Below are 12,837 nucleotides of genomic sequence, written 5' to 3'. Positions count from 1 at the left end.
TGAGGAATCGAACCCAGGGCCTCATGCATGCAAGGCAAGCGCTCTACCACTGAGCCACCTTCCCAGCCCCTCTTGCTTAATTCTAACAAATGTCTCCATGACATTCTCAGATGCCCTCCTATAAATTGCTGTTACACTCTGTCAATTCCACATATTGTTGTACTGATCCTTCTGAATGTGATTTGAAGTCTCCCTCCCCTAAGACCACTTGGTTCTCCATTTTCCAAATGCTTCTCTCTGTATTCCCAGTATGTGGCAGCAATGAGTAGTTCTCAATTTGTAGTTGTTGAATGAATATTACCCTCATTTAAATGATGAGGAAACTGGCTCCATGATGAAATAATCTGTCAAATAACATAGCTATTATCTATCAATTGTACACAAACTACGATGGCCTTCTCTTTGTACTCTATAATTTCAACATTTTAATATACATCATTGTACTTAAATGCTCACAGCAACCTATAAAGTATGCATTTTGTTCCCGTTTTGTAAATAAAAATGGAAATATATTTAAACATTTGGTCCATTTATGACATAATTTATATGAAGCACAGACATTTTTTGACATGCGGGAGAAAGGAGGAGATGGAAGGGAAAGGGAAAAAGTGAGGAAAACACATAAAGCAACAAAACAGAAACCAAAGAGGAAAATAACAGAAGCAGGCTAGGCCCATCTAAAGACTGTAAACTAGTAGTATTCCAGTATCAACTTCTTATGCCAATCTGCAACCACATCTTGGCCCAACAGCTTTTCATTATATTGTTATTCATAGAAAACAATTGGATACTTTTTCATATATCTGCAGTTTCAAAGGCTGAGGAGGCCTTTGAGAAACAATAGACTATGCAAGGACAGCATATTTGGAAAAAGGATGGTAGAAAAGGCTGAGAAACTTTTGTCAGTCCTGCGACTAGAACTCTGGACCTAGGTACTATCCCTGAGCTTTTGCTCAAGGCTAGCACTTGAGCCACAGCACCACTTCTGGCTGTTTTTGTGTATATGGTACTGAGGAATTGAACCCAGGGCTTCATGCATGTCAAGCAAGCACTCTATCACTAAGCCACATTCCCAGCCAAGGCTAAGAAACTTTAAACACAATCTCATCTACATACAGTCTTTACCTGAATTTCTCAAGGGCTGGGATCAAGTCTCATTCATTTTATGTCCCTAAATCCCTGTATTTGGAAACACTGAATAAATGCTTACTCAACCAAATGGAAAAAGCAAAAATGTAGGGTGAAAAGATACAGTAGTAATTTTAGATAAAATGTTTCTAAGATGTAACAATGAAAAGGAAGATACAGGTTGGGAATGTGGCTTAGTGGTAGAATGCTTGCCTAGCATGCATGACGCCCTAGATTCGGTTGCTCAGTACCACATAAGGAGTGTATAGAGTACAATGGTAAATGCCTGTCGTTCTCAGGAGTCTGATGCAGAAGGATTACTAGAGCCCAGGAGTTCAAAGCCTTCCTGGGCAATATACTGAAATCTTGCCCCAAGAAAAGATGCAGTAGAAGGGAGAAAAAAGCAAAGGCCAGCTGGGCATTGGTGGCTCACACCTGTGATCCTAGCTACTGAGGAGGCTGAGATCTGAGGATTGTGGTTCAAAGCCAGGCCGGGAACAAAAGTCCATGAGACTCTGATCTCCAATAAACCACTCAGAAAACTGGAAGTGGCCTTGTGGCTCAAGTGGTAGAACTCTAGCCTTGAGCTGAAGAGCTGAGGGACAGTGTTCAGGCCCAGAGTTCAAGCCCCATGATCAACCAAAAAAATAAAAAAGCAAAGGCCAGGAGAAATACACCTCATCATAAAAAAGAGGCAACAAGGGCTGGGAAGGTGGCTCAGTGGTAGAGTGTTTGCCTAGCATGCATGAGGCACTGGGTTCGATTCCTCAGTGCCACATAAGCAGAAAAATCCGGAAGTGGTGCTGTGGCTCAAGTGGTAGAGTGCTAGCCTTGAGCTGAAGAGCTGAGGGACTGTGCCCAGGCCCAGAGATCAGGCCCCATGACTGAAAAAGAGAAAAATAAAACAAAACAAAAAAAGAGGTAACAGTAATACAGTAAATAACAATTATCTAGGCAATCTTTTAAAACTTTTCTAAAACATAAGCCATTACACCAAATGCAATATACATTTCAGAGCAATTATTTCTAGTATCTAATTATAAGGATTAAATTCTTGTTGTGCTAGTACATAAATTAATGACAGTATGCTAGGACTCACCAATCCTTTAAATCTAATTAGGTCACTCTAGAATAATTTAAATCCCCCCTACTTTTAGTCCTTTTTTCAGTCACTACTTAATGACTACAAAAAAGGAAAAACTGACCTGACTTATGAAATAACCCCTCTGTACATCGTAAAAATAAAAACAACAAAAAAGCAGGATACCAGTGGGTCATGCCTGTAATTCTAACTACTCTTAGGAGGCTGAGATCTGAGGATCACAGTTCAAAGCCAGCCCAGGCAGAAGTCTGTGAGACTCTTATCTCCAATAAACTACTCTGGAAAAAACTTAAGTAGTGTTGTAGCTCAAATGGTAGAATACCAGCCTTCAGCAAAAAGAAGCTCAGGGATAGTATCTGGTCCCAGAGTTCAAGCCCCAGGATGAGCAAAAAATAAAAATTTTAAAAAAAAGGCTGAGAATATGGCTTAGTGGTAGACTGCTTGCCTAGCATACATGAAGCTATGGATTTGATTCCTTAGTACCATATAAACAGATGAAGTCAGAAATGGCACTGTGGCTCAATTGGTAGAGTGCTAGACCTGACCAAAATAAACTCAGGGACAGTGCCCAGGCCCTGAGTTTAAGTCCTAGGACTGGCAAAAAAGTAAAAGAAGCAGGTCACTGGGCTCACACACGAAATCTTAGCTCCTCAGTAGCCTAAGATGGGAGGATCACAGTTCAAAGCCCACCCAGACAGGAAAATCCTCGAAACACTTATCTCTAATTCTCTAATTAACACCAAAAATCCAGAAGTAGAACTGTAATTCAAATGGTAGAGTGCTAACCTTGAGCACAAAAGCTCATGGACAGTCCTCGAGCCAAATAGAAAGAAAAAACCTGCTTTCTTTTAATACTTAAGATTATACAATGGGGCTGGGAAGGTGGCTCAATGGTAGAGCGCTTGCCTTGCGTACATGAGGCCCTGGGTTCAATTCCTCAGCACCACATAGGCAGAAAAAGCTAGAAGTGGCGCTGTGGCTCAAGTGATAGAACACTAGCCTTGAGCTGAAGAGCTGAAGGACAGCACCCAGGCCGAGTTCAAGCCCCATGACCAACCAAAAAAAAAAAAAAAAGATTATACAAACAGAATCTTGGAGTTGAGAATTTTAACATTTATCTGTTTAAGTCGGTTATTTCCATTTAGTGAAATCATTACAAAAACAAAAACATCAACTCCTGTGAAATTACTTTCACTTTACAACATGGTAATCTTGAAAACCAAATGATTTAAAATTCTTTAAGAGAACTCAAAGTTGAAAATTCTCAGTCCACACAAAACCTATAGTCGTTTTACTGTGAGAGCCACTCCCCTTCACTATCTGAGAATGTTTCTATAGCCAGAAAACCAAGCTGGTCAACAAGTACATCAAGTTTTAGCAACTATACCCCAGTGACACATCAAATGAGAAGCTCCCAAAGAATCTTAAGAGCTGAATTACCCCTTGCATTAGCATATATAAATATCTGGTAACCAGTCATTGAGGACAGGAGTCAGAAAACAACAAAGGAAAATACTAAGAACACAAGTGCTTGTGAGTATTCTACTTTATAGGTGATGAGATCATTGTAAAGCAGCCAAATATTGATCACAAATAAACAGTTTTCAACTTAATCTTACTCCAGTAGAGGAAACATGGAATGTGAAGCACAAGAATTTTCAAAACAACCAAGTCTGGCATTTAATACTTTGAACTGGTACTAGAAAACATACAAAAGAGGAAAAAAACAACTTCATATTTACTGTTAACTTAGGGCCGATAACAAGTGAAAATATTCAAATATTAGAATGTCAAAGCTGGGCACTAGCGGATCACGCCTGTAATCCTATCTACTCAGGAGGCTGAGATCTGAGGATCGTGGTTCAAAGCCAGCCCGGGCAGGAAAGTCCATGAGACTCTGATCTCCAATTAACCACCAGAAAACCGGAAATGGTGCTGTGCTCAAGTGGTAGAGCCCTAGCCTTGAGCCGAAGAGCTGAGGGACAGAGCCCAGGCCCAGAGTTCAAGCTCCAGGACCGACAAAAAAAAAAAAAAGTCAAACAGTATGCAAAATTATGTACCAATACTCTACAGTCATCACATATCACAAATTTGTTTGGGCTTAAGTGATCTTGTTTAAGCTTCTTATATCCAATGTGCTCAAAATAATTGGTTAAAAGCATGAACTAGCTGCAAAATCACAATAAATTATTCTTGTAATATTTAGCCAATTTTCAAATACTGATTTACTTCTCCAACAATGAACACAGAACTGAAAGGCCTGAACTCATCACCCACAGCAATGTTGATTCACAATCATATTTCACCTAAATACCCCAAAATTTTAATCCATGATGATTTTCCCCTTTCTGCCCCTTCAACTTAAAATTCTTATTTTAAAGATAGTATAAACTTTGTTCTTCCCACACTGGTGTGTCAAAGACTAGTTACATCCAGTGTATGTCTTACTTCTAGTCTCTGGTTTTGACTATGGAAGGGATACAGTATAGATCCCAACAGGTCTAAGGCTGAGCAAGGAGACAAACAACTTAAAGGTCTTTTATACCAGAAACATTGTTTCCAGGTAACAGGAAAAATATCAAGTCACTGAAAGTCAGGATATAAGTATAAGCTCTCAAAAACTATTCAAAATTGGTGACAGGGCTAGGAATGTGGCTTAGTGGTAGAGTGCTTGCCTAGCATGCACCAAGCCTTGGGTTCCATTCCTTAGTACCACATAAAAAAATATCTAGAAGTGGTGCTATGGCTCAAGTGATAGAGCGCAGTCCTTGTGCAAAAGAAACTCGGGGACAGTGCTCAGGCCCACCCTTCAAGCCCCAGGACTGGCCAAAAACTATACTAAACTAAAAAAAAAAAAAAAAAAAACTGTGACAGCCAGATGACCTTATCAGGAGATCTTAATAGCTTAGATGTTGTGGGTCAGAGCAGCTGAAGTATCAACATCAACAGCAACATTGTAACAGAGTATATACCTAAGGATATTGTAACCATTCACCAAAAACCCCAAAGGCACAATCAGGTCATTATCTAGGAAACATTAGCTTCTACCAGAAGTCCTACTTTTCATTTAGAACAGTAAGCTGGGCCAAGACATGGAATTGAAGTAGGGTATCAAATCAGACTTTGCTACAGAAAATGGAATACATGACTAGTTATTTCAGTAGAGTGACTAGGCAAGCAGTATTAACTCCAACTGGGATATAGGAGATTACTACTATTGTTCCATTATAATGAGCCCTCCAGGGTCTTTGGCTTAACAAGAATGGGTTAGACACTACTACGGGCTGTAATTTCCCAATGTGGTGAACACTCTACAGAATAATTTCTTCCAACAAATAAACTGGAAAGGAAAAACACAAGGCAGAACTTTCAGATTTAAAAGCCATATCAATCTTTTCTGATGAATAGTCTATCTGGATTGTGAGTTACACAAACTAAAAAATGTAACAAAACAAAAAATTGTGGAAATTTAAACCCTAGTTTAACTTTGCTATTTTTAAGAAGTTGATTTTTTCAATTGTGAGAATGATTGAGGTTTTGTTTTAAAAAACTCTTGTCTTGAGGGGGTGGGGGGAGGATGGGAAGGGATGGGAAGGGGAAACGAAGGAGGCTACAATGTTTGATAAGAAATGTACTCATTATCTTGCCCTTGTAATTGTAACTCCTCTGTACAGCATTTTCACAATAAATAAAAAAAAACACTCTTGTCTTTAGAGATAGAAACATTTTACTAATAAAAACAATGACAACGGAGGCTTATTTCAACATAATGGGAGGCAATGGGCCAAAGTACAGATGATAAAGAATGACTGAAAGTTGATCAATGTTAAAGTTTGTAATGGGTACATTAGAGATTATAATATTCGATTTTTCTGTTTAAATTTTTTCACAATAATCACTTAAGGAATTGTTTATAAAATGAAGTGGAGCTGTAGTTCAAGTGGTAGAGTGCCAGCCTTGAGTAAAAAAGCTAAGCATCCAGACTCTTGAGTTCAATCACCTGTACTAGCACAAATATTTGTTTATATGAACTATCTTTCAATTGTTGAGTAATTTTAAAACTCATGTTCAGGCAGAATCCACTTAAACAGTTTTCTTTAATTCAATAATTCAGCTTCATCCTCTATAATGCAAGAAACAACCAGATCTGATCCAGACAATGGAAGAAACAAAGCAGCTCAATTTCACAATGAAACAACCCACCATTATCTCCATTTCAGAAAGTAAATTACAAATATCCACGAAAATCTAAAAAAAACTAACCTAAAATCACAGCCACTCATACTCATCCTGGTAGGAAATCTCAACACTACTCCAACAGCTTCCTGAACCTTCCCGACCAAGTTGGTCTGCTGGTTCCTCTGGAGCACTAACCCACTCAGGTTAGGCTACTGGAGGACCTACAAAAAAAGGTGGGGGGGAGAGAATAAACATTTATTAGTGTGGGGGAGCTGACCATCACGTAAAAGCTTTAAACGTAATATTATTTCTGAAGCAAAAGCTGTCACATACCAATATGTATTTTGCATGATCTGCTATGATCAATAACTGAAGAATTCAGAAACTAATAGTCACAATACTTTTAACATAACATGTAAACAGTATTCCTAAAAACTCAATTCTTCTCAACTCAAATGAATTAGATAGTTATCTTATAGACATTTTTTATTCCTCACTATAAAGAGATAATAAGGAAAAGTTATCACATTTGTGAAAAATATTGTACATATAAAATTATTTTTCACCTTCACACATGCTCTTAGGCCATACTGGGAGACAAAAGAGAAACATCCTGGAAACTCCTTTGCCACTGAACCTTAGACCAAGTTTTTGTTTGGTACTGCCACTCCTTCCTCTCTTCTTCTTTATTATAGGTAGATTTCTTCTTAGAAGAGATACCTGAGAAGAAATCTACCTAGAATAAATTAAACCTTTTAGGGTACACATAGATAGATTATCATTTCCAGATTTATTATAATACTGGAGAAGAGTCATATTAAGAGTAAATTTGTGATCAATGCTTAACTCACTGCAAAAAGTACCAAGGCAGAATACTAAAAGCAATTTCCTATCTTCCAATGAAAAAGGGTACAATTTTTACCTCCAAAGAACTTGAAAGTAAACATAACAAACCCTGAAGTTCAAAACTAAATCCCACTATAGTTCAATCTTGGTATACTTCCAAAATAATTAAGAAAAAAAGCAATCACTTTGATAGTGAGCTAATCAAAATATTAACTGTAAAGAAAACTATCTGCCAACCAATATAGTTGCTTCTATTTCATAGTATACAAGAAGATACAAAATAGCAAAAGCACAACAGGAAATAGTGTATCAAAGAACAGGCAGTGATACCCTTGGAAAAAGCAGCTTAGTTTTGCAATCATCTTTCCAACATCTCTCAAGTAGGAATTATCTTGCATGGGTAAGATACCAAATAGCAGACCTTCTTACTGATCTGAGGGGTCAGATGAATATACTACGGGAAAAGTGCATGAAAACTAGCTAGCAATGGCCTTACCACAGCAAAATACATGACACCAGATTTCGTTACTTTTGTAGGATAAAATGACAGGACATAGAGGGAATGAGTAAGCAAGGGATGAGGTATCCTTTTCAAGAGGTAAAACACCTGGGTGTGGTTGACTGAACTATCCTGGCCAGTGGTAGTCCCAGAAGAGTGATTTTTGCACTGTATGTCTAATACTAGTAGAAGTTTCGAGACTAGCAGTAATATTCAAATATCATTAACCACTCTAGTGGTAGATAAGGAAAAAAGATCCAAAATTTAAAATTGAGCCTAGAAATATACCAATGATTTAAATGTAGCATATGACTTAGGTGCATTTACCAATGTATTCTCATACAAAGAAAAAGTTAACACAAACTTACAATTTGCCTATGATGAACCAGGAACTTTAAAAAATAATTCCAACAGCAATCCTTTAAGTACTACTAGCCCCATTATATAGAAGCCAAGGTTCAGTGTAAACTCAAAGGAAACAATATTTCTACTATACCAGACTGCCTTGCATGAATAGGAAATGTTGGTTCCTCCTCAATCTATGCAACATTGGAGTTAAAAGAAAGCAATTCGGAACATGTAATCTACAAAGGAAACAAATAATAAGGAATTGTAATAAAAGGGGGGGCATAAAGTGGAACAAGGGGAAATGTTTGAGGAGTAGGACAGTGACAATCTTAACACGTGGAGGGAGGAAAATGTAGAAGTAGGCTGACCCCTCTGGAGAATTAAACCACTAGTAAAAGAGCAGGGAGGTGAACGCGGAAGAATTAAGAAAAGATAGGCTGTATAAAATGCGGTTGGCAAAAGAAATAGAATGTCAACAGATCAAGAAGCTACCAGAAATTTAGCTAGGTGGGGAAAGGGGGCGGGTCTCAAGGCTTTCATGGAGAATGGAGGAAAAGTTGGGAATTATCCTCTAAAGCCTTTTTCTGTGGTGGAGGAGCCAGTTATTAGGAAGAAAAGGCTAACAACCACGAATGAGGAGGATTCAAGGATTGCAATCATCCAACCACGGACACATACATTGTTCGGCCTAAGAGTGTTCTAACAACATTGAGTTGAAGTAATCGGTGCACTGTCCCCGGATCAGGGCCAAATAAGCGTGAGGATCTTAGGAAATGGAAGGCTACTGTGGTTCCATCCACAAAGATGGAGTAAATGCAGAGAACGAGGCTCTATTTAATGCCTGCGCCAAGGGGGTCGGTGAAGAGGGTAGACGACTCAGGCTGTACTCTAAACTGAGGCTGGGAAAGGAGAATGACATGGAGAAGCTGTGACTTCCCCCTCCTTAAATATGAACCCCAACTATCCACGTAGATGAAGGAAATTTAATCGGGCGATAGAATTGCGGAAGAAAGGAGAGGAATACAGACAATACAGCTTGACACCTCAACCTTAGCTCAAAGAAAGTGGGTGTTGGGGAAGTAGAGCCCACCTCATCTCTAAAAGTGGGGGACTCATGTGGGTCATCTCCAGGACTAAGAACAGAAGCAGGCTGGCAAAGTGGTAGGGAGATGGATTGCTCCATCGCTGGTTGCTCCCCTTTCCCACCGCCCAAGCTAACCACCAACCCACTACCCAACTAACTCCGGACACCCCTCCCGTACTTTCCAACCCACCCACTGCAGCGGCAAAACGAAGGCGTAGACCAATTGGTGGGGGCAAAGGCAGGCCCACACGAGGCCAAGGCCCGGGAAACGGTGTCGCCAAAACGGATTAGAAACCGGATGGTCTTCGTCGCAGGTAGAATATACTCACACTCAACGTTCCGCCATTCGTCACCCCGTTAACGTCAGGTATCTAAGAAGCGTCACAAACACCGATAGCCAACACCTTAGTCCCGGGTCCTAGCTGGATAGAGATCAGCCTCCGCCGCCATTTTAACGGCAGGCGGACCGACCCTAGTCACGGTTCCCCCCTCCATCCCCCGTCAACCCCCCAAGGTACCTCAACCACCACTAACCAATCCCACGAGGACATAACACCGCTCCCGCGAGAACTCACCAGTTAAGAACAGCACCAGCAGAAGACACTGCTGTAGCCTTCGCGGTGCTGCAGTCAGTGACCGAACCGCTGCTGCCTCCACATGATCCCGCGAGAACCTCGGCCCGATGGGCAAAGCCTGAGCCCAGCCCTTCCTAGACCCCTCCCCCGAACCAAAGCCGAGGTCGCTACCGCTCAGTTCTCACCCTACGCGAAGCAAAAAGCAAATGACGCACAATCTCACGAAGCACCTAGGGGCGGGGCCGACCTGCCGCCACCGGCTCCCGCATGCGCTATGAGAACTATCGCGATATTACGTTTAGCTTCGACGAGACCTTCGAAATTCGCCGCAGGATGCCGCCCGCGCCTAGCCTTTAGGAAACAAGATCTCGCGAGACCAGACACACACGCCTAAAAAGGAGAAAGGCGGAGCTTCGTGAAAATGACTGGGAGTTTTTCGGGGAAAGGGAGGAAGCTCCCGTCCTGCAGGGATCTCGCCTACCACGAGGTTTCCGACCCACTGCGGAGCTAGCTGCCAAACCTCGCGATGACACAGCTCAGCGCCAAATCTCGGCCATGTCCTGAAAACTGCCTCCGCCCCCGATCTAGGTGTCTAGAGCCTGCTTAGTGCCAGAAGAAAATTTAAAAAGTCAACCTGTTTATTGTCACGCTTCCCGGCAGGGCTGTACCAATTAGTCAAACTCCATTCTGGAAGGGGAGCAATATGTTTCCCATTGTTATTTGCCTCCAGGAATAATACTATCCTTGACTAACACATAAAAAGGTGTTCAATCTCACAATAAGCACGCAAATGCAAATGAAAGCAATGACATAACGTTTTTCCCCATTAGACTGGAGAAAATTTAAAAGACCTATAACATCCAAACTACTCGTCGCACTGCAGGCTAACCTGAATCCATCTTAATCTAACTAAAGGCCCTCGTATCGTTAGTTCTACCTTCAAAGCTACCAGTTTTAACAACTAAAGCGTTTCCTTGGCATAACCAAAACGATCCAATAAAGTGGTTTTCTCCAAACAAAGGATTCTGCCCTCAAAGGCAAATTCGAGCTTGGGGGTGGGGGGGTGACTGCTTGAATCTTTTAATATGGCAGTTTTCCCATGTCTAGCCAACAATGTTTCTCCAACAAATCTTGATATCCAATCTGACTCGATCTGTGTGCTTTTCCATTCCAATGTATTGTTCTGTCCATTCCAATTTAAATAGCATTCTTTTAGAATACAGTTTAATAGAATAAATTCCCTCAGTTTTACTAATCTTTAAAAATATTTTCTCGGTTATTTCTAACCATCCCCCCCATGAACTTTGGAATCATATTAAGTTTCAAAAACTTGGTGTATTTATTGAAATTGCAACAATTGCATAAGGCAATATAGGAAAAATGGACATCACAACAAAATAGAGCATTCTTATCCCAAAGCATGGTATCCTCCTTCATTTATGCAAACACGCTCATTGTATTACTTAATAAAGTTTTATAGTGTACTTTCAGGTATTCTTAATAGTTTTTGTTGCTACTGAGGGGGTAAAAAAAATTTCCGTATTGAATTTCCAAAATGCTTGTTGCTTATACACACGAAGATTATCGATGCTTGCCTGTTCACTTTCCTAATCAAACAAAAATGTTCAGTTTTTACTAATAATGAGGAAATAACAAATAAAAACAACGACATACGATTTTTGACCTTTATATTGGCCGAAATTAGTAAGATTGATGACAATTTGACACAGCTTTGGAAAAAATAAGCACTCGCGCAGAAAACTGGGTAGTGTTAATTAGTATAGCCTTTAGGGAAGGAAATTTGGTCAAATCTATCAAAATGCAAAATGCATACACACTTTGACCCAGCAATTTCTCTTCTAAGAAATTTCTCCTACAGGAATACTCATACATGTGCATGAAACATACACAAACCCATTCATTACGGCAATACTTGGAATAGTCCCCTCCCCCCAAAGGGAAACAAGCTAATGTACCACAACCAGGAAATGGTTAAATAAACTGTAGTAAATCACACAATGCAATGTATCCTTTTAAAAATCGGAATAAATTTGGAATCCCTACTATAGTAAAATACAGAAGGTATACTGCTGAAAATTTTAAAAGCAATTAGACGAAATGAATACATGTGTGTGTAATATATCTATTATACACACACAGACACACACAGAGCCTAGTAGTTACCCGCGAAGCCTGTCTGCCCGCCCCCCACATTCTCTCTCCTCTGAGGCCACCTTCCTCGAAACAAGTGAGAGAAACGCTACAGGCCCGGCCCCAACTCCCTCTCTAGGGCCACTTGGCCTTGACTAATGCCGGTACCTTGCATCCCCAATGTTGGCCGCTCTCTGGCCTCGCTGCCGACCGCTGCCCCGCTGTCCCCGAAGATGCAGCTAGGTCTTGGCTGGCACTGAGCGAGGCCTGGGGGAGGGGAGAAGAGGCGGGGTTCACCAAGGGTTGGGGCAGGCCTCCTGGCCCCTTCAGCAGCCTTTCCCGCAGGCTCCCCCAAGGCTGCCACCTCCGCGCCAGGTCCCGTGGGAACTGCCCCGCCTGGAGGAACCAAAGCCGGCCGAGTAAATTTGAGCCCGCCCCCAGACCAGGGGTGGACGCTCACCTCCACCCGCAGTAGCTCGGCGGGACCCGCAGGAGAGTGCAGGGGTCCACGGCCCAGCTCCCCCACGCTCCTCCGCGGTCGAAATCCTCCCCCGCCCCCCCCTGCGGCTCTGATCACACTTGATTTGAAGCTCCACCCCCCACCCCACCCCCACCCCGCACGAGAAGCCCCGCCTCTGTCCCTTGGGAGGGAGCTCCCTTGGCGGTGCTACCAGGTCCCTTGCTTGTGACTGCCTTTGAGCTACACACGCACAGCCCAATAAAGGCAACCTTAGAAGATAGTAGGATTTGCTAGGGAACTCGAATTTGATTCGAGCATAGTGGAAGCCGCTGAAAAAGACAATATTTGATTTGATTTGCATTCTTAAAATTAAAGACCTCTCCAACTGCCTGAAGAATAGGGAACAGAAGGGCAAGTGGACAAGCCAGAACACATTGTGGAGGGCAGGGGGCACTGAAACCATTT

At 41.5% G+C, this 12,837-nt stretch overlaps 1 protein-coding gene across 2 annotated transcripts in view; it reads right to left on the bottom strand.

Moving 5' to 3' along the window:
• The window catches only part of Huwe1 (HECT, UBA and WWE domain containing 1, E3 ubiquitin protein ligase), a 183,370-nt gene extending 173,443 nt beyond the window's left edge, over positions 1-9,927 (bottom strand). For both annotated transcript variants that reach the window (XM_013035924.1, XM_013035926.1), the window contains exons 1-3: positions 9,762-9,927; positions 8,251-8,338; positions 6,494-6,630 (exon numbers count right to left, since the gene is read on the bottom strand). The gene's annotated coding sequence lies outside the window, so the exon portion shown is untranslated. The remainder of the gene's footprint in view (positions 1-6,493; positions 6,631-8,250; positions 8,339-9,761) is intronic.
• Between the last annotated feature and the right edge of the window lie 2,910 nt (positions 9,928-12,837).

Source organism: Dipodomys ordii, unplaced genomic scaffold (assembly GCF_000151885.1).
Source record: "Dipodomys ordii isolate 6190 unplaced genomic scaffold, Dord_2.0 Scaffold231, whole genome shotgun sequence".
NCBI classification, from domain to species: Eukaryota; Metazoa; Chordata; class Mammalia; order Rodentia; family Heteromyidae; genus Dipodomys; species Dipodomys ordii.
Note: the sequence above shows the minus strand (reverse complement) of the source record. Positions and strands in the feature narration are given on the sequence as shown.